Below are 18523 nucleotides of genomic sequence, written 5' to 3'. Positions count from 1 at the left end.
TGTGACACGTTGGCATACCTCACTGTCTTAGTTATGGTTTTACTGCTGTGAACAGGTACCATGACCAAGGCAACTCTTACAAGAACTACATTTAATTGGGGCTGGTTTACAGGTTCAGAGGTTCAGTCCATTAGCATCAATGCAGGAGCATGGCAGTCTCCAGGCAGGCATGGTGCAGGAGGAGCTGAGAGTTCTGTCTTCATCAGAATGCTGCCAGGAGAAGACTGGATCCAAGGCAGCTAGGATGAGAGTATTAAAGCCCATGCCCACAGTGACACATCTACTTCAACAAGGCTACACCTCCTAATAGTGCCACTCCCTGGGCCAAGGATATATAAACCATCACATGCCTAGAGAAGGAACAGATAAAATATTGCAACAAACCTGCTGCTTGTAAACAATTTTTATAGAAACCTTGATTATATAAGAGAAAACTGTGTGGGAAACTAAGACCTGGGAATGTCCTTAGAAAGGTGAAAATGACTCTCATCTTCTTGCTTCATCTTGGATAGTTTTTGGGCGGACATCTTCATAAGCTTGTCTGACGAAAGTATTGTGCTTCATTTTGACATAACATCCCTGATGTTCTTTAAACTCAGCCATCAACAAAACTGCACAACCCTCTTCAGTAGGGATGCACTGGCCCAGCTTCAACTAGTGGGAAACATGAGAAAGCAATGAGGCTAAAAACAGAAAGGGAGCCAAGAATCACAGTGTGTCTCCCAGGGTGAAGAAGTAATTTAATGCTGCTCTTTTACAACAGGCACAAGTAAATACTTTTCATTCATGCTTTAATTAATCAGATTAATGTAAGCACTAGTTGCGGGGAATAAGTGTTTGTCTTTTCCATTCTTCTGCGTTATGATTTGCTTATTGGGAAGTCAGCTCCATTTCAGATAGCTTAGAGGAATAATTCTGCTTATTCAAGCATACTGACTGAGCTGGTTCCAGCAAGTACTATCTCTGCATCTCAGACTATGGCTCAGAGGTATATGCAGAGAAAATACCATTTCTATCAAATCAGGCAGGAACATTTGTCCCAAAGAAATGAAGCAAAAGGCAATTTCTTTTTAAACCCAGCTGAATATTCTTAGAGACTATGTCCTTATGCCACTTTCGTCTTCATGGTAAGATACCCCTACTTTCTCCCTTAACTCTTCTCTTTCTGGTCTTATTCTTGACTACATTGCTACATATTGTTTTCCTTAATTAAACAGTGCTTTTTTGCCTTGATCCTGGCACATGCATAACAGACTAATTTTTTGATGTCTGTAGCCTAGGAGAGTGTGGAATTGGAACAGGTAAAACCTTGGCCCAAGTATTTGCTAGTGATGCTAGAAGCTTTGATTAATATTATTCATGTCAGGTGACATTTCAGGTACACATGATAATTCTCAGTAGTGACAGGCAAGTGAAGGATGTAGTAGAGTGCCTGGAGCAGAGATAGTGATTTCATGTGGCATGGAGTATCTATAAATGATACCCTAGACTTTGAAAATCTTTCAATTCCTGCTCGGTATCTTTTGGCCAGAGAAAGAAGTGCATGTTTAGAAATAAATGGGGTTCAGAATTAATTCATTGTAAATATTTCTCCATATAGACTTTAAGCCCCTTCTGAAATGTTAACAGGTTCATGTTTTTTGTCTCTTAAAGAACTAATTAATGTTTGAGTTCCTCCTAAGTACAAGCAAATCAAAATTTGCTATATTCTCAGTATTTGTCTTGGTCTTTCCCATACTTTCATAGGATCTATTTACACTTAAAATTCATTGTGTGTGTGTGTGTGTGTGTGTGTGTGTGTGTGTGTGTATGTGTGTGTATACATCTTAAATAAAAAATACTTATTATTTTTTATTTGCATGAGTGTTTTGACTGTACATTTTTCTGTGCACCATGGATGTGGAGCTCAGAAAAGAGCATTGGATCCTCTGGATCCTGAGTTCCAAATATCTGTGAATGGTCATGTGAGTGCTGGGAGTCAAACCTAGTCCTCTGGAAGAGCAGCCAGTGTCCTCAATCACTGAATGACATCTCTAGTCCAATTTACATTTATTTAAGTGCCTTTGGTTTTTTGACACAAAGATACCATGTAACCCACATCAATCAAGATCTCTTGATCTTTTAAGCCTCTGCCTCCCAGTGCTGGGATTTAGTCATGCACCTCCATAAGTTCTAGCTTTCCACAATTCAGTCATTCTGTCCTTTCCTCAGCCTTTGTTTCCTAAAGAGTAGATCAAGTTGATGGTTTCTAGGAATTGAGTCCTTTAGTTTATGGGGAAGCAAGGACTTATCTTTAAACTTCTAAATATCTATGAAGAAAGGAATCTTTTTCATGAAAAGAGATTTTGGGTGCCACACAGGAAACACAAGGAGGTACCCTACACACACACACACACACACACACACACACACACACACACACACACCCCAAAATAAAAGAAAATCTTTGGAGTAGATATGCAGTAGACAGACTTTCTATCCACCTGCCTCAGTTTATATTGTCAGATTCTAATTCTGGACATATGATCTTTGAAAACAGACCACTTATTGACACTCTTATGAAAGAGAAGCCAGAGGGCTGACACACCACATCTGCCATGTAAAGTTAGACAGGAAGATGGCCATCTGTGAACCATAAAATGGACCCTCACTAGATCGATTCCCCCACTCTTTGATCTTGGACTTGCAGTGTTCAGGCATCAGAAACAAGTTCCTAGTATGTACATAATAATGCTGTTATTTTTGCAGTGCACTCCATTTAAGCACTGTTGGAGAGAATGGTTATAGAAAATTTTGGAATTCTTCTCAACAAAGGTTGCTGAGTATCGGAGACACCTACTTAAAAGAACAAAATCAGGACAGACTTTTGACACCATTCTGAAAAACTGATGGAAACCAAAGCACAGACCTAGATGGGAGAACTGAAGCTGTAAAAGTGAGAGGGAGACACAGACAACTTCTGTTGTTTGTTTCTAGACAGACCAACTCACAAGTGACAAAAAAGAAAAAGCCCACAAAAACAAACACAAAACAGAACTATTAGACTTTGTTAGAATGGGAATCCTTTGTCTCTCAAATGCAATCAATCACAAAGAAAACAAAAAATATGACACCCCGAAGAGTCCTTCATAAGTCAATAGGCTACATAGAATTTATACATATCTATAGTTTAATAACCTAATCACATAAAATGGATAAAATATTTCAATAAATATTTCTCCAAAGAAAATATAAAATGGCCTTTATATGAAAGAAAAAAAGTACAACATTAATCATTAGCTGTGGGGAGTTGAGTGAGGTGTTCCATATTCAAGGTCATTTAAATACTTGGTCCTGGTTGGTGATGCTGTTTGGGGAGGCTTGGGTGGTATGACCTTGCTAGAGGAAGTACTACTGAGAGTGCATTCGAGGATATAAAACTTCCTGCCATCCCCAGTTTGACCTCTCTACTTCATGATTGACGGTTCCAGATGTGAGCTTCAGCTCACATGGATGTACCTGGAAGCAGGAGCTAAAGCAGAAGAAATGGAGGAGTGCTGCTTACAGGCTTGCTCTTCATGGCTTGCTCAGCCTGCTTTCCTAAGGCACCCAAGACCACTAGCCCAGAGGTGGCCCCACCTATAATAGGCTGGGCTTTTCCACATCAATAACTAATTAAGAAAGTGCCCTGCAGGTTTGCCAACAGCCAGTCTTACGGAAGCATTTTCTTAATTGAGATTTTTCTCCTATCTACCTTGTGTCAAATTGACATAAATCTAGCCATCACAGTCATTAAAATGAAGGGAGTCACTGAAACCATTAGGGAGTAAAATTACATAAAAAGATGAGTCAAGGGTACAAAATAAGACAGAAACACCATGAGACATAAAGGGGAAAATATAACCGTGTGCCTGGTAATTGTAGCACATTGGTAACCTGAGGGAAATTGGTTTCTGGAGACTAGAAGAGATGGAATTAAATTGCAACCATGAAGGATAGAGCAAGAAGAGATGTATCAGTCACCCCTTTTGCTTTGTTTTCCTGAGAATGCATCTAAACATGTACACAGGCAAAGGACAACCTGTCTGACTGGTCCAACATATTGACATTGTGATATGACCTTGCCATGTATACCAAAGTTCCAGATACATTCAAAATAACACAAAACAATGAAAAAAAAAAAAACTTCTCATGATGGACTTTTAAAAGTTGATTTTTGTGTTGGGCAACACGTTTATCTGTCTTGAAATAAATGCAACCCTTGTGCTCTAGGTTGAACACATCTGCAAATCTAAACAATGTTTAATCCTCTTTCCATCTTACCTAATCTTAATAATATTAACCTCTTCTACAGTGTAGTCCCCAAGTTACAGGAATTGAAAGGTTCCTCTTACAGTGTTAGTTCCAAGTTCCTATTCCTTGTCCTCAAATGGGATGATCTTAAATGTCTTGGCTCTAAAATGGACCTATGTTTTACAATTTTTTTATCCTAAACATTTTTTTATTGGATATTTTCCTTATTTACATTTCAAATGTTTTCTCCTTTCCAGGTCGTCCTTTTGGAAACACACTATAATATTCCCCATCACCCCCTGCTTCTGTGAGCATACTTGCCCACCCACCCACCCACCCGCTTTCTTCCCGCCCTGGCATTCCCCTACACTGAGGCATCAAACAGCCTCAGACTCAAGGGCCTCTCCTCCCACTGATGTCCAACAAGGCTATCCTTTTTTTTTTTTTTTTTTTTTTTAAGATGTTTTCTTTATTTACAATATCATCGCTTCTCGGCCTTTGGCTAAGATCAAGTGTATTTACAATATCTCCTTTCCAGGTTCCCCTCCAAAAGAAAAAAATAAAATAAAATAAAATAAAATAAGAAAAAAATTTAAAAAAAACCTAAAAACTAAAACAATCCCGTGTTCCCTCCCCCCTCCCCCTGCTCACCACCCCACTGTCTCCCACTTCCTGGCCCTGGCATTCCCCTACACTGGGGCATAGAACCTTCACAGGACTAAGGTCCTCTCCTCCCATTGATAACCGACTTGGCCATCCTTTGCTATACACATGCTGCTGGAGCCACGAGTCCCCCCATGTGTGTACTTTTTGGTTGGAGTTTAGTCCCTGGGAGTTCTGAGGGTACTAGTTAGTTCATGTTGTTGTTTGTGCTAAGGAGCTGCAAACCCTTCAGCTCCTTGGGTCCTTTCTCTAGCTCCTTCATTGGGGACCCTGTACTCATTAACAAGGCCATCCTTTGCCACATATGTGGCCAGAGCCTTGGGTTCCTCCATGTGTACTCTGGTTGTTGGTCCAGTACCCAGGAGTGCCCGGGATCTGATTGGTTGACACTGTTGCTCCATCCATGGGGCTGTGAACCCCCTCAGCTCCTTCAGTCCCTTCTCCAACTCCTTTATTGGGGACCCCCACACACAGCCCAATGGTTGGCTGAATGCATCTGCCTCTGTATTTGTTAGGCTCTGGGAGAGCCTCTCAGGAGACAGCCATGTCAGGCTTCCATCAGCAAGCACTTCCCTGCATCCACAATATCATCCAGGTTTGGTGGCTGTATATGGAATGGATCTCCAGGTGGGGCAGTCTCTGGATGGCCTTTCCTTCAGTCTCTGCTCCACACTTTGGCTCTATATTTCCTCCTGTGAGTATTTTGTTTACCCTTCTAAGAAACACTGAAGCATCCACATTTTGGTCTTCCTTCTTCTTAGGCTTCATATGGTCTGAGAATTGAATCTTGGATATTCTGAACTTTTGGGTTAATATCCATGTATCTGTGAGCATATACCATGTGTATGTTCTTTTGTGACTGAGTTACCTCACTCAGAATGATATTTTCAAGTTCCATTCATTTGCCTGAGAATTTGATGAAGTCATTGTTTTTAATAGCTGAGCAGTACCACATTTTCTGTATCCATTCCTCTGTTGAGGGACATCTGGGTTTTTTCCAGCTTCTGACTATTATAAATATGGCTGCTATGAGCATAGTATAAGCATGGTGGAGCATGTGTACTTATTAAACATTGGAGCATCTTCTGGTTATATGCCCAGGAGTGATATAGCTGGGTCCTCAGTACTATGTTCATTTTTCTGAGGAACTGCCAGACTAATTTCTGGAGTGGTTGTACCAGTTTGCATCCCACCAGCAATGGAGGAGTGTTCCTCTTTCTCCACATCCTCATCAGCATCTGCCGTCACCTGAGTTTTTCATCTTAGCCATTCTGACTGATGTGATATGGATTCTCAGGGTTGTTTTGATTTGCATTTCCCTGATGACTAAGGATGTTGAACATTTCTTTAGGTGCTTCTCAGCCATTTGGTATTCCTCAGTTGAGAATTCTTTGTTTAGCTCTGTTACCCATTTTTTTTCTGTCTCAAAAAGCTTTATTTTTACTTGGTCCAAGACTTGAGAGAGGCTCCAGAGCGGTTACAAAGCTTCCTGGTGGTTTGAGAGTTTCTTTTCATTCAGGTGGAGGTCCCAAGGCTGGCTAGTACAGAGCAGAGGGGTGGGGGGTGGGGCTTGGAAGGCACAGAGGTCTCCTAGTCCTGCTTGAGAGCAGAGTGAGGCATTCAAAGAGATACTCGCCCAGAGATCCTTGGGGCACACGAGTCTGTGCTGGTTATGGCCCTGCCACCCTTCGGAGGTTGGTCAGGTGGTTGCCCATCTTCTTGATGAGCTTCACCTCCTTATCCAGGAAGTGGCTTTTCAAGAAGTCACAGAGATGAGGGTCTGTGTGGGCAGAACCCAGGGCATGCAGATCCAAGAGGGCCTGGTTCAGATTCTTCTCCAGGGCCAAGACAGCTTCCATGGCCTCCTGGGTTTTACCCCATTCATCTTGAGATGGCTTCTACACATCCTGGAAGAGTATATGGCACCCAAGATCCTTCTGCAACTTGAAGAGATGCTCGGCGCCCTCACACTTCTCCTGGGCCAGTTCTCAGAAGAAGTAGCCTATGCCATCCAGAGCCATGTCATCCAGATCAAAAAAGAAGCCCAGAGAGAGGTAAGTGTAGGAAGCCCACAGGTGCAAGTTGACCAGGTGGTTTATGGAAGCTTCCACTTCGGTGGAATAATTCTGACAAATCTGAGAGGTCATGGCTGATCCTGAATATGGTGCTGACCTTGAAGAGAAGGTGCAGACTGGTCCTAGGAGCTGAAGGTGGCGAAGAGATGGTCTGGGAGGCTGCTACTGGAGAGACTTGTAAGGTGATTGGAAGCTAATAAAGTGGGAGTCCCCAGGTCTTTTTCATCCAAATACTGTTGAAGCAAGACACAGATCTACAGGCCCTCCAAGACACTGCTCTATTCCCCATTTTTAATAGGGTTATTTGGTTCTCTGTAATCTACCTTCTTGAGTTCTTTGTATATATTGAATATTAGCCCTCTATTGGATATAGCATTGGTAAAGATCTTTTCCCAATCTGTTGGTTGCTATTTTGTGCTATTGACAGTGTCCTTTGCCCTACAGAAGCTATGCAATTTTATGAGGTCCCATTTGTCTATTGTTGATCTTAGAGTATAAACTACTGTTCTGTTCTAGAACTTTTCCCCTGTGCCCATGTGTGCAAAGCTTTTCCCCACTTTCTCTTCTATTAGATTCCATGTATCTGGTTTTATGTGGAGGCCTGTGATCCACTTGGACTTGAGCTTTGTACAGGAAGATAAGAATGGATCAATTTGTATTCTTCTACATGATGAACTCCAGTTTAACTAGTACCATTTGTTGAAATGCTGTCTTTTTTTCCACTGAGTGGTTTTAGCTCCTTTGTTAAAGATCGAGTGACCATACGTGTGTGGATTAATAACTGAGTCTTCAGTTCTATTCAATTGATCTACCTGCCTGTCTCTGTACCAATACCATACCGTTTTTTATCACTATTGTTATGTAGTACAGCTTGAGGTCAGGGATGGTGATTGTCCCAGAAGTTCTTCTATTGTTGAGAATAGTTTTCACTATCCTGCGTTTTTTGTTATTCCAAATGAATTTGAGAATGGCTCTGTCTAGGTTAACAGGTAGCAGCCCTTAAAGAGGAAACACAAAAATCCCTTAAAGAATTACTGGGAGACACAATCAAATAGGCGAAGGAACTGAACAAAACCATCCAGGATCTAAAAATGGAAATAGAAACAATCACAAAAGGAGACAACCATAGAGGTAGAAAACCTAAGAAAGAGAACAGGAGTCATAGATGCAAGCATTACCAACAGAATATACAAGAGATAGAAGAGAGAATCTCTGGTGCAGAAGATACCATAGAAAACATTGACACAACAATCAAAGAAAATGCAAAATGTAAAAGGATCCTAACACAAAACATCCAGGAAATCCAAGAAACAATGAGAAGATCAAAGCTAAAGGTATAGAAGAGAGTGAAGATTCCCAACTTAAAGGGCCAGTAAATACCTTCAACAAAATTATAGAAGAAAACTTCCCTAACCTAAAGAAAGAGATGCCCATGAACATATAAGAAGCCTAACAGAACTCCAAATAGATTGGATCAGAAAAGAAATTCCTCCTGTCACATAATAGTAAAATCTCCAAATGCACAAAACAAGAAAAGAATATTAAAATCCTTAAGGGGAACAGTTCAAGTAACATATAAAGGCAGGCCTATCAGAATTACACCAGACTTCTCACCAGAGACTATGAAAGCTAGAAGATCCTGGGCAGATGTTATACAGACCCAAAGAGAACACAAATGCCAGCCCAGGCTACTATACCCAGCAAAACTCTCAATTACCATAGATGGAAAAAGCAAAATATTCCATGACAAAACCTAAATTTACACAATATCTTCCCAGAAATCCAGCCCTACAAAGGATAATGCATAGAAAACTCCAACACAAGGAGGGAAACTTAACTCTAGAAAAAGCAAGAAAGTAATCTTTCAACAAACCTAAAAGAAGATAGCCACATAAACATAATTTCATCTCTAACAACAAAAATATCAGGACACAACAATCACTATTCCTTAATATTTCTTAAAACCAATGAATGCATCTTCCCCATAAAAAGATATAGACTAACAGACTGGATACATAAACAGGACCCAACATTTTGCTGCATACGGAAAATTTACTTCACTGACAAAGACAGAAACTACCTCAGAGTAAAGGGCTGGAAAACAATTTTCCAAGCAAATGGTCCCAAGAAACAAGCTGGATTAGCCATTCTAATATTGAATAAAATCAACTTTCAAACAAAAGCTATCAAAAGGGATAAGGAAGCACACTTCATATTCATCAAAGGAAAAATCTACCAAGAACTCTCAGTTCTGAACATCTGTGCTCCAAATGATTATATGGATACTCAGTCACAAAACAGGCCTCAACAGATACAAGAAGATTGAAATAATTCCATGTACCCTATAAGATCACCAGGGACTAAGGCTGGTCTTCAATAACAACAAAACAACAGAAAGCCCATCTACATATGGAAGCTGAACAACATCCTACACAATGATAACTTGCTCAAGGAAGAAATAAAGAATGAAATTAAAGACATTTTAGAATTTAATGAAAATGAAGGCCCAATACACCCAAACTTTTTTTTCCCACTCCTCATACCAAAACTTATGGGACACAATGAAAGTGGTGCTAAGAGGAAAACTCAGAGCTCCAAGTGCCTCCAAAAAGAAACTGGAGAGAGCATACACATGTTTTACAATTTTGACATTATACCTGAGTCTTATTATAATGAATAATATCAAATTATGGTGTACCTTAAATATGTATACTTTCAATGGGAAATTGACCTGCTGATTTGTCAATGGACCATCAAACAACCCATAATTACTGTTCACTTTTTACTTGAAATAAAGAGAAAAAAAGTTGCTGTGTTAAGATCAGCCAATTGACTTCAAACATGTGGATATATTTCTCAGCTCCAAATTCTATTCTATCGACATAGTTATCTTTCCTTGTGCCAACTACTATATTGTCTGATTACTATAGCTTACTGGTAGATTTTGAAAATAGGAAGAGTTAATCCTTCAATTAATTTTTATATTTCATAAAAGAAGCCAAGATTTGCTTAACGGTTTCAAAGGAAACATAAGAGCCTTGGAAACTTTTTCAGCTTCTTACTATTTTTGCCTGTGTGTGACGTGTGTGTATCCATTCCTTGCACAGTGTGCATAGAGATCAGAGAGATAGATTTTGTAGAATTGTTTGTTCCTTCTGTCTTTATGTGGTTTGTTGGGTTCTAACTGAGTCTGTCAGATTTCATAGCAATGCTTTACATATGAACCACCTCACCAATCTGCGGGAGTGTATTTGAACCTTTGCCTTTTAGAGACTCCATTGACAATTTAAAAAGAAAAGCATTAACTTTTCTTCCTGGTGGCATTTGGAGATTCATGTGAGGCAGATCATTTAGGTAGTTGGTCCAGGGAGTCATGTCTACATGCAATCAACAAAGGAGCTACTGCACATATATTTTCCCTGTGACTTGAGAACTTCAAGGAAAGAAGTGTACTATAAGTATTACCTACTTCTTGTTCACAGAAACCATTAAAAGAGAGCAACAGAGGGACAGGATTATAGAACTCATTCTCTCTAAGTCTGGCTTTGGAGAGGGGTAGATATTTTGCATCAGAAAATGACCGAGGATTCACTGAAACTTTGTTTTAATTTCAGACCATGCTATATGCAGTGGGAAGAGATACAGACAAAAAGGAGATATAGTTTCACAACTGTTTGGACTTCAAAATATTCCACTTGCTGGGATAAAGGGGTCAAATGCTAAGAAACGTAATAAAACACAATGGTTTAGATATCGACCTCTGGCTTTGGATTAAAATATAATATTTGATAAATTAGGCTTAATAAAATTGTATCTGGAAAATATATAGTTGTGGATAATTAGAATAAGTCTCAATGAAAACTTCTTAGAGACCATCCCATAGTCATTCACTATTGATGCAAATGTGAATCACTTTAGCTAATGAGAAGCATGTCCTTGGGGGAGTACCTCACATGAAAGAATAAGTGGGAAAACATGAAAACTACAAGTTCTAGCAAGATGGCTAAGAGGGTAAAAGTGCTTGCTCTTAAGCCTGATGACTGAATTTTATAACTAAAGTCCACTTCATGGGGAAAAAAAAAGAACAAACTCCACAAATTGTCCTCTGGCTTCCACTTATGCAAAATAGTATTACAATACCCCCACATACAATAAATAAATGTACAAAAGTTTAAACTACAGGTTCTATACATTTTTATTAAATTTTAAATTCAAGTATTAGAAGTCATAGGAAGACAGACTGAGGTATCATGCTTACGGACATTGTCTGAACTTGGGACAGAGAGAGGTGCTTGCACTTCCCTGGATGCTTAACTTCCACAGATATTTTCATTATGGGCATAATCCTTCAAAAAAGCCATTTCTAGAAAGCGTTTTTTTCTGAAAACTTCAGATGTCATCATAAGATACCCTGCCTTCACTACTGTCCCTGTCTGGGATTGTCTAGTGGCATTTGATAACCTTGGCCGACTGTATTTATCCCCTTACCTTCTAACATCTATTCCATGGTACCTTTTGAAAGAAAATTTGTCAATTTCTCAGTTCCTACAGCTTGAGTGATGCCCACACTGCATTCAGTTTCAGAAAGCTAATGTGTAGCTTATACTTGGTCAGAACCTATTTTCCTTTGTTATCAAGACTGGTTCAGGGTTGTACATAAATCCTAATCCAAGCCAAAAGATCAGAAAAGCAGACTATTGGCACAACTCAATGAAGATATGCTTTTCTTTAATCTGTACTAGGACTATAAAGATTTGAACATGGAGCTCATGGAGGTCACCTTGAATCAGAGTGGAGAGCATGTCTAGAAGTACTATCAGTAATGAGTGAAGAAGGGAAAGAGAACAGAGTAGAGCCCTGCCTTGCCAATGTCAGGAGCTAAAGATCTAGATGCCATTCCAATTAGTTCTACATCATTTTTCCTGAAATGCATGCTTCTTGGCCATCAGAAGAAGACTGGGTAGTCTTTTTGGTAGGCATCTACAGTTCCATGTAAAAATTTATAAATCATAAGTTGAGGTTGGCTGAACAAATGACTTTTTTTTCCAAATGATGCTGATGATTAATGTAATTGAACAGACTTTGAAGAAATCATGTGAAAGGAAAAGCACAATATTAAATACACATACATACATATATACATACATACATAGATACATACACACACACACAAAGAGAGAGAGGGGAGGAACCTTTTATTTGCCAAGTGCTCAGGCAAAATAGTAGCAGCCAGGTGATAACAGTTAGAAAGCACTTTTAATCTTAGCCCTAGAGATTCCTTTTAGTTACAGTAAAGTATACTAACCACGTCTCATTTTATTTTTGTTTTCCATTCACATGGGCTTTGCTTCTGCTGATGCATACAACACATCATATCAGATAATCTGGGTTTTTAGGAAAACGTCTTCCATCCTATTTGTAATTGTTTTACATATTTACAAAGGCATGAAAACATCCTGCAGGTATAATGTGGAAGCTGATTACAATGCCCTTAATGTGTTAAAGTGACACTGTAGAAATCTGTGAGTTGAGGGCAGTGTTTTTCTTTATATTTAGGATTTAATAGCAACTATAGGATTGAACCTGGTCTCTATAAGGCCGAGTAGTATGTCCATGTGATTGAGCCACAGGATAGCCAGGTGTTGGGTGGAACATTAATTATGAGTGTGTCTGTGAGGATGTTTCTGGATGACATTAACACTTGAACTGGGAGAGTAAAGCAGGGTGCCCTTTCCTATGTGAGTGAGCATCTTTCTGTTCATTAAGGATGGAGAAACTAAATAAGAAAGATTTTATCTCTGCCTATGTATCTCATCCCTGAATAAAAGGATGGCTCTCCTTTCCTGCTTCTGGACTAGAATTTAATGGGCTTCCTGAGTACCCATTGTTGTTGAATGCTGTCTCCTCGGAGCCTCAACCTCCAGAATTGCACAAGCCAGCTCCTCATAGTAAGTATATTATATGTTCTTCCACCTGTCTATTTTTTAACCTCTTGATCTATTTTCTTCTATGTTTGTGTGTCTCTCTCTATATCTATCAGTCTCCCTTCCTGTCTGTCTGTCCATGCTGTAGGTTCTGTTTCTCTGGAAACCCAGACTAGCACAAACGCTCTCTGTGCTCCCACACAGAGATGCTGATTAAAAATATGCATTGGAAATCTCTTCTAGCAAATCACTCAACTAATACTTTCTAAGAGTAGCTGAAGAAGTTGGGGTACATTGGTAGTTTTTTTAATAAGAGAAAAAGATTTGACATTTAAAATAGTCATATGGGTATATGACAATCTCAACTAAAAAGTATTGTTTAAGATAAAGAAAATCACAAGGTGCTATCTAACAAGTATTCTCACATAAGAAGATTGATTTCCCAGTTCCTATGCTTAACCAATTGTCTACCTGCATCCAGGAAACCTGGGTGGGTGAGCAGAGTCTGTTCCCTTATCTGAAATGGCAATATGACTCAGATTTGGTCATCTAAAGCCAGCCTCACATTATCTCAGTCTCTGAACCTGACTAGGTTGGAGTGTTTCCTGAGACTTAAGTTGGCACATAGAGTAAGGTGCGTGCCTTCTCATTTTTCAATATTGCTGGATGTCAGCCATGATTTTAGAGTAGTAGTCCATGGACAGAAAGCCTATCTAGATAAGAAAGCACAGGAGCCACACATAAAGAGAAATGGATATCTATTTTTGTAACAGGCTCTGGAACTCATTTTGTAGACAAGTAGACCAGGCTGGCCTTGAACTTATAAATAAAGGTCCACTTCTGCCTTCCATGACTTGGGAATAAAGACATGCACCACCATGAACTCTATTATTATCATTATTATTATTGTTGTTGTTGTTGTTTGTTGTTATTGTTATATATTTTCTTTATTTACATTTCAAATTTGATCCACTTTCCTCATTTCCCCTCTGAAATAGTCCCCCTTTTCCCATTCCCCCTTTCACTGCTCACTAACTCCAGCTTCTCTGTCCTGGCATTCCCCTACACTGAGGCTTCAAGCCTTCACAAGACCAAGGGCCTCTCCTCTCATTGATGTCCCACAAGGCCATCCTCTGCCACATATGCTGCTGGAGCCTTGAGTCCCTCCATGTGTACTCTTTGGTTGTTGGTTTAGTCCCTGGGAGCTCTGGGGGTACTGATTGGTTCATATTGTTGTTCCTCCTATGGGGCTGAAAACCCCTCAGCTCCTTGGGTCCTTTCTCTAGCTCCTCCACTGGGGACCCTGTGCTCAGTCCAATGGATGACTGTGTGCATCCACTTCTGTATTTGTCAGGTACTGGCAGAGCCTCTCAGGAGACAGCTATATCAGGCTCCTGTCAGCATGAACTCTTGATGAGGACTTGGACATGGATGTACATCTAGTTCCTGCCCTTTTTAATTCCACAAGACCTTTAGAACCTCTTTATTTGTATTCCATTGGAATCCAGGTTCAGCCAGTTACAGCCCACAAAGCCACCAAATACAACTAATACTAAAATAGATATTTTAATATTCTTTAAACTGTCTTTTTTTGAAGTGCACATTATTATCATTTACAGACATTGTTCTGTTCAGTGTTTCTGACTTTAAGACATTTACATTTTCTAAGTCTGCTATCCTTTTTTTGAGACTGTTTCTGTAGCACATGAATAGGAGCAGTCCCAATCTGGGGCCCCCAAACACCTGTGCATACTGTCACCTTCCCACACACAGCATGTTGAAAGGCTGTCTGGCTGGCTGTGTTGACAACCCCCTTCCATGTGCTACAAGATCCCTGTGACCAGGGAGCCTTCCACTCTTATTCACAGGCCTCCACCTTGCACAATGATCGTGGCATCTTATTCAAGTATTTTTTTTTTGAATAAATGAACACCTCAAAATTATTTTCAAAGCATCCACACCACTGTCTGAAATTACTCCCTGATATTTCAGAAGAATTTTCTTGACTTGCTGCGTCCTTTCCCAGTGATTTTACATATGATTATGTTTACACTCATAATGAACTGTAAGTACCTTTTTTGATTTCTCCCAATGATCAAACATCAGAAATGAGTGTCAGTACTTCCCATGCTTCATACCTAAGGAATAGAGCTGATGAAGACATCACTTTTACTGGTACAAACATACACAGATAATGTAAAGCAAAAATATTCCTTTAATCTTAGCTGCTATGTTCTTAGCCTCAATCTTACAAATAAATAAATAAATAAATAAATAAATAAATAAATAAATAAGGGGCTGGACAAAGTAAATTAGTGAACTCTACATGAAGGCTGGAAACTGACACTCTAAAAACAGTGAGACTAAACCAACAACCAATGTTTATCCAAGTGCTTACAATTGTCCAGCCAAGATGGAGCACCTGCCCTGGTGCTAACTAGCATTTAACTACTGGGTCTTAATTCCAGGAATTATTCTAGAATCAAAAGTCTGTGTTTGCATGATCTGTGCTTCTGTTTGGCTCCCTCCTGAGCCTCCCTTAGTCCTTGCCCGCCCATCCACTCCATCAGACTGCCTGGGGCAGGAGCCAACCACAGCGCTTGACTCCATTTATTTTCTGCATGACAGCTCTGTCTCATCCCACCCACTCCACCTGAGGCTGAACAATTGAGGCCAGGTGTGCAGAGACATAGACCAACAAGGACCAAAGCCAGGTCACCTGCCTTCCTAGGTGATGGAGGAAAAGATGTCTCTAGAAGGCTAAACATTGCCAATTTGTTCTGAATTCTGTTTGTAGCTTGGGAAATGCTTTAAGGAAAGGTAAAGGTACTGCTTGTTGTTTTGTTTGTTTGTTTGTTTGTTTTTTCTTTTTCCAAATAGATTTAAAAAGTTGGTTTTGAGAATTTCATATGTGAGTATTGTGTTTACACCATTTCCTTCCTCTGTCTCCTCCGTCCAACGGCTCCAGTGCCAATATCCCGAATCCCACCGGCCCTCTCAAGTTCATGGCCTCTTTTTCTTGATTATTGTTAAATATATGAATGTACATGTGGGACAGTGGACCATGCCAGGAAACTTGGTAAGGTTGAGTGGGCTCAGGCCCCCAGCACTCAGGTACCCTGAGACACAGAGTCCCCAGCACTCAGGTACCCTGAGACACTAGGCAGCACCCTGCTCCCTGCCAGTTTCCTGGCTTGGAACACATGCCACACTTCCCACATAAGGAGATGTGATCTGTTGTCACATAGCCCAGAACAGACTTCTCCATGCTAATTAAGTAGAGGTCCTGAGGGTTTAGCCAATAAGTTTCCCTTCCCAGGCATTTCTCCCTGTAAAAGGTATTTAATCTATGGTCCAACCTGAGAAGTTGGTATGTACCTATTTTCCATGAACAACAGTCAAACGGTATAGATAAACATGGACTGTCTCTTCCATTGAAACACCACAGGGAGCATGGAGAAGGCCTTTGCCTACAGAGCTACAGCCTAAGACTCTGGTGGAAGGCCCATCTGAGCTTCCGACAGTCTCCACTACCTTCTTTAAGGTGGAGTTCCCCATTTTCCTCAGCCTGTGGGCCCATAGCAGTCCCAACCTGGCCTATGGACCCCTGATCCTTCGTTCCAAACTCCTCTATAATGTATCCCAGTGCCCAGGAGTAAGGGAATCCCAACTTTGGCCTCCTCATCTTAGACTTCATTCTCCCATCCCCTGAGCAGTGTCTCCATGCTTCCCTGAAGCCCAGAACTCAACAGCCATGGTGCTGGGTCAACGTGGTCAAGCATTCCCCAAGTTTCACCTGACCAAGGGACTGTTCCACATCCCAGTGGTGAGATAGAACATGAACCAACATGTACACACACACAATTGCCAGTACCCTCCGTTGCCTCCTCCCAGAATTTGAAGGTAGTTCCTCCATATTGCTGAAGATACCATGCATTTCAACCTTGGTCTCGAAGGAATTGAATTAGATATGACCTAGGAGCTCAATAGATATTTTTAAAAAATTGTGTTGTTACGAGATGCCGTGTACTACAAAAACAAAAACAAAAACAAAAAACAAAACAAAAAAAAACGAAAACAAAAAAACCATGCTATTGTGTTGTAAATTATTTTTAAACTGTTTGATACCAATTACTAAGGGAGGAAGAAGATTTGGACCTATCCAAGTGGATAAATCTGTGGTAAATTAGTAGTTATTTTCCAGAGGGCCAGATTTTATATGTGTACAATTACCTAAGTTCCCTCTGTCCTCGATCCTTAAAACACATTTACTATTTCACCACAGGTTCTTTCTCCCTCCAGAGCTATGTAACTGCTGCCCTGTCACTGGGGTAAATTGTGAAAACCATTGTTGGTAAACTCTTTCTTCTCCATTTCGAAAGAAATTGTCTCCATTCACAGCTATTAATGCTTCCTTGAATTAGAACTCTGCTGCTGATAGTGGTTCAGAAGTTCACCTTACATGCGCCTCTCCCCACCCCCTTCTTCCTGTTTTCTTAACTAGGAATTGGGTACAGTGAGCATTCTTGCTTTTGGAAGGAAAGAAATAATCCTTTCCTGGTTGGTTGTCATTGATTTCATTGGATCACTATGCTCATTTCCAAAATTCCTTACCATGCACTGTGTATACAAGTGACCAATCAGAAGACTCAGTGACTAAATGATCACTAAGGGTCTTAACCTTTCATACATTTACAAGCCATCAAAATGGTTTAACATATTTAATAGTCATGTGTATGCACAATAAATGATAGAAGGGAAGAGTGTTCTTAATAGAATGTCAAATGTAGCATAGGTTAGAATTCATTAGCTTTTATTGTCTATTTTATTATACAAACTAAACTCAAGAACAAAGAAGTCTAATGCATTTATCACCACATACAATCGCTGCTAAGATTTTTTTTATCAAAGTTGTTTAATCGATCTTTTTATTTCTGTCATTTTAGAACAAACTTCCAATTTTATAAAGTTATTTCCCTGTGTCAGTAAGAATGCACATTTCAAACATGTAGTTATTTTTTTCATAAAACCCAATTTATAATTACTCAGAGTAAAGTAAAATATCTTATATTTACTTAAAAAAAGAACCTGTGATGGTTTATATATGCTTGGCTCAGGGAGTGGCACTATAGAGACATGTGGCCTTGCTGGAATAGGTGTGGCCTTGTGGGTGTGGGTTTTAATACCCTTGTCCTAGCTGGACAAGGTCCTGGGAGCCAGTATGAACGCTAGCAGTGTTCAGATGAAGATGTAGAACTCTCAGCTCCTTCTGCACCATACCTGCTTAGATACTGCCATGTTCCCACGTTGATGATAATGGACTGAATCTCTGAACCTGTAAGCTAGCCCCAATTAAATGTTGTCCTTATAAGAATTGCCTTGGTCCTGGTGTCTATTCACAGCAGTAAAACCCTAACTAAGACAGAAGTTGGTACCAGGAATAGGGTATTGCCATGATAGGCCTGACCATGTTTTTGTTTGAAGGGATTTGTATTTGGGGACTTGGGAAGCAATAGAATGCTTTAAGTTGGGTTTTATGGGCTATCCTAGTAGGAATATGGAAGACTTTGTTACTGGGAGTGATTTGAA

The 18523-nt window shown here is 40.0% G+C and overlaps 1 protein-coding gene and 1 pseudogene across 3 annotated transcripts in view; both read right to left on the bottom strand.

Annotated features, from left to right (window-relative positions):
- Positions 1 to 18523, bottom strand: part of LOC116090245 (sodium channel protein type 2 subunit alpha) — a 173977-nt gene that overhangs the window by 138894 nt on the left and 16560 nt on the right. The gene's annotated exons all lie outside the window — the stretch shown is intronic.
- On the bottom strand, positions 6474 to 7082 carry LOC116091656 (annotated as a pseudogene). Its single transcript, XR_004119077.1, has one exon. The product of XR_004119077.1 is annotated as a ferritin light chain 1 pseudogene (transcript).

The sequence above is a fragment of the Mastomys coucha genome, unplaced genomic scaffold (assembly GCF_008632895.1).
Source record: "Mastomys coucha isolate ucsf_1 unplaced genomic scaffold, UCSF_Mcou_1 pScaffold15, whole genome shotgun sequence".
NCBI classification, from domain to species: domain Eukaryota; kingdom Metazoa; phylum Chordata; class Mammalia; order Rodentia; family Muridae; genus Mastomys; species Mastomys coucha.
Note: the sequence above shows the minus strand (reverse complement) of the source record. Positions and strands in the feature narration are given on the sequence as shown.